The sequence below is a fragment of the Numida meleagris genome, chromosome 8 (assembly GCF_002078875.1).
Source record: "Numida meleagris isolate 19003 breed g44 Domestic line chromosome 8, NumMel1.0, whole genome shotgun sequence".
In the NCBI taxonomy this organism is placed as follows: Eukaryota; Metazoa; Chordata; class Aves; order Galliformes; family Numididae; genus Numida; species Numida meleagris.
The window spans coordinates 2,030,798-2,034,699 of record NC_034416.1 but is presented as its reverse complement, the minus strand read 5'-3'; positions in this window follow the sequence as shown (position 1 = coordinate 2,034,699).

Here is a 3,902-nt window from a genome sequence, read left to right as displayed (position 1 = left end):
GGGGACGCACAGGGGAAGGGAGGTGCGCGAGGAGGGGAGAACGCAGCCGGGTCGAGGGATGGGTTCAGTTTCACGGCCGGGGCTGATGGCTGCGTTGAGATCAAAAGGTTTATGGGATGCTCGGGGAGTGGAATGCCGGCAGGGGATGCGCGGGGGCTGGGGGAGCGCTGGAGGGACCGCCCGCAGGAGCCCAGGGAGCGGGTTCCTTCCTCTGCTTGGCTGTGGGGTCTGCGGCAGCTCCGCAGGTGCAGGGAGCCCAGCGAGGAGCAGCACCGCTGATCTGCGAGCCCAGCGCTTGCTTTTCTCAGGTGCTCATCGCATGGAAACTCCTGAAATTGCCCTCATTAGGGGCAGGTGAGCTCCTTAGCACAGGCTCCTGGCCCCCATCAGGGGAGAAAGCAATGGGGGCAGCCAGGGGTGTGGGGCTGGGGGGCTGCAGGGGCCCCCAGGATGGGGGAACTGAGGCGGCAGGGGCGGCTGCTGGCACAGCAACCCCCGGGGTGGCTGAGCCGCAGCGCGGGGCCTCTGGGCCTTCTGTGATTAATGAGCGAGGAAGGAGACGGCGTTAATAAAGAGAAAAATGCAGAATCAGTGATTCCCGGCGGAGACATCGCTCAGGTTTCCGTTCACCTTACTGCTCCTGGCTCGTGGCGTTTATTTGCATTAATCACGTTTTGACCGTGGCTGGGAGCAGCCATCATTCCAGGACCCCACGCAGCGCTGTATGGGCAGAGGAGGGCTGCGTGCCCCCCTCGCCCCGCAGAGGGGCCGTGCGTTTGGGCAGCGCTCTGCTGGACCCCGTGCTGCCTTCTCCTGCCCAGAACACCGGTGCAGCTTCGGGCAGCGCCCTGCTGGCTTTGCAGGAGCAAGGAAACGTGACAGCCAGCAGAGCGGTGCCCGGGAGGGTTCTCCAGCACGACCGTGGGCCGGGGGGGGGGCACGGTGCTGCGGGGCGGTGTGCGGGAGGAGCGGCTCTGCTGGCACGGAGCTGGCAGAAGTCTCCTCCAATTACCGTTGCCATTAACACTGACGGGGCCGTGAGGTTGAGATGGGGATCTTGGAGCCCGGGGCGCACGGCGAGCGCTGAGCAGCAGCTCCGTCCCAGCGGCCGGCCGAGCTGAGCCGAGCTGACACCGGCGGGAGGAGGGGGACAGCCCTGAGATCGCCCCGTGGGAAAGCAGGGCACCAAAGGAGCTTTTCCTGCAAGCAGCAGAGCTGCCGGGCGCAGCCACCCCCTGGGACACGCATCCATCCTCAGCATTCCCCTGTGCCACTTCCCTGCACCATTCCCATCATGGAGACGGTGCCAGGCCCTGCCGACAGCAGCAGAGGTTGGGGCTGCTCGGCTAACGCCATTTCTTTTCCTTTCCCTTCCCTTACCCCCGAGCCCACATCAAACCTTTCCCTTGGGGAACTCCTGCCCGGGTCCGGAGCCCCCAGGTGGGCTGTGCCAACCCATCCCCCCCGATCCTGAGCCCTCTCTGCTGCTCGGCCCCCACAGTGCCACGTCTGCGGATCTAATCCTGCCTGACCCACACCGTCGTGCCTTCCCAGCCAGCACAACTCCAAGGGGCTGCGGCATTAAACGCCTCTAAAACGTCTTTTGATCCCTTTTTTTCTTTCCCAGCAGAAAGGCTGACGGGCTCTTTGGATCCGACTGGGGATGAACAATTGCTGGAGGATCAATTTGGTCCACGGGGAGGGGGGAGGAGGGCAGCGGGCAGCTCCCTGAGCCCCCGGTGCAGCATCACTGCGGGTTCGGTGCTGCAGGAGCGCGTGGATGTGCAGCCCAAGCCCCACGGCCAGCACTGGGCTTGTCCCTGCCGCTGTAGGGGTGGCAATATCTTGCAGAGGGACAGATGCCCCCGGTGCTGGACACGGGCACTGCTCTCCCTGTGCAAACATTTGGAGGCGGCTAATGGGGCGTGAGATTAATGTCGCAGAAAATACGCTCCCGAGCATGGCCCCATCCCCGTGTGTCCCCGTGTGTCCCCATGGGGCTGTGGCCGCGTCCCTCAGAGCTTCTCCTCCAGGGCTGCCGAGAGTGAGGCCGCAAAGCTGCTCAGAACCGCCCGAATTTGGCCGTTTTCGCTCGTTTCCTAGGGGAAAATGGCAGCTCAACACGAGCTCTGCCTTCGGGAATTTTGTTTTCCGAGCTGAACACACTTGAACCAGCCCTCACTTTGAAACAGCCAGCGGGGACGTTTCCAGTGGGACGCACGCCTGGGGCCAAATCCTTTCGTCTTTCTGGGGAACGTCACGTACGCCACATCCCCCCAGGTGCGGGGTACACGGGGGGGCTCAGGATGGAGGGCACAGCGCTGCCATTTGGGCACGGCACGGAGCAGGGCGGCCCCGGAGGAGACTGCAAGGTGAAGCGGGACAGCGGCCCGAACTCCGGCGAATGTCACTCTCCAGTTCCGTGGCGTTTTTCCAAGCTAAAAATACCCCTAGTGCCGGTACGGCGCGGGGCGTGCGCTGCATGCGGCGCTGCAGAGGGACCCACCAAGGGCACGGGGCTGCGCGTCCCATCACCCAATGGTGAGACAATGGGGGAACACGGCCGGGGTCTCCCCCTGGCTCCCATCTCTCAGCCCCCAGGTGGCAGGGTGCAGCGGGATGGCCCCATCCACCTCCACCGCCCTCCTTCGCCCCCCACCACGCTGCACAATGGGGATTGTGGGGTCCTGGGGTCTGCATCCGCAATGGGGGTTTCCAGGGTGAGCCGTAGGGGCTCGGTCCCCAGTGCCAATGTGCAAGGGAGGGAGCTGCAGGCAGAGGGATGACCCTATAACCTTGGCAAAGCAGGCACGCTGAAAGGGGAGATTTAATTTAGATAAGTGTCCAGCAACACTCTTGGGGCCAGGAGCAAAGCCTGGCGCAGGCTCGGCGGGATGACCCGGTGGGGTGACCCCGTATTCCTGTCTCTTCTCCTTGCCCATGGGTCAGCCTTTTGCTGCCTTGTCCCCAAAACTGCCCAGCACCAGGGCTGGGTCCCTTCTCTCTCTGGGTAGGATGCGGAGGGGAGGATGCTCGGAGCGGGTCAGGCTGCTCTCAGCGGGAACGCTCCCGTCTCTGCTCCCAGCAGTGGTGCTGTCTGCTGAGGCCCCGCTGCTCCCATCACCCAGATGCGCTGGGGAAGATCTGCTGGATTTTGACACCACGAGGCTCCAGCCCACGCCTGCCCCTTCCCTCATCCCCTGCAGCTTCTGAGCCTGTGAAAGAGCCGCTGTGCAACACCGACGCCTCATCTAGCAGCGGGATGAGGGTGTTGTACCCACAAAGGCAGCACAGGAGATGGGGACGGGGTCCCCGTGGTTCCCTCCCCGCTTTGGGGTTTCCGTCCCCCTGCATCCCATCCACGGTTGCCATGCCGACGCGCATCCCATGCTGCTGGATGCTGCTGGAGCTCCGCTGGCTTTTCTCGCCTCCGCGTCTCCGTGCCCTCAGCCCCAGCAGCCTCCGAGGACGGAGCAGAAGGAGCTCAGCGGGAGCGGTGTTAACCGCAGGCTGCCCGGCTCGCCCTAATTGTGAAGGAGTTTTGTGATTTGCTCGAGATCCCCCCCCCCCCCCCCCGGAGGGCCGAGCTTGGAAAACGAAGCGTTACACATCTGTGGCATCAGGCGGTGAGTGAAGGAATGAGAAATCAGCCTCCCTCCCCCTTAGCCTGGCACGGCCGCTGCCTGGGAGATGAAGGATTTGTTTAATTAGACGGCAAATCCTCCTGCTGCCGTGCAGATGCAGACAGCAGCGGCTGCGTCCCGGGGGATCATGGCCATGGGGCTGCCACGCTGGCATCGTGGTCCCACAGAGCCAGCGTGGGCTGGGGGGACGGGGTGGTGGCTGCAGGCGGTGGGGCTTCCCTGCCCTATGTGCTTCCCTGCCCTCTGCTCTGCTATGGG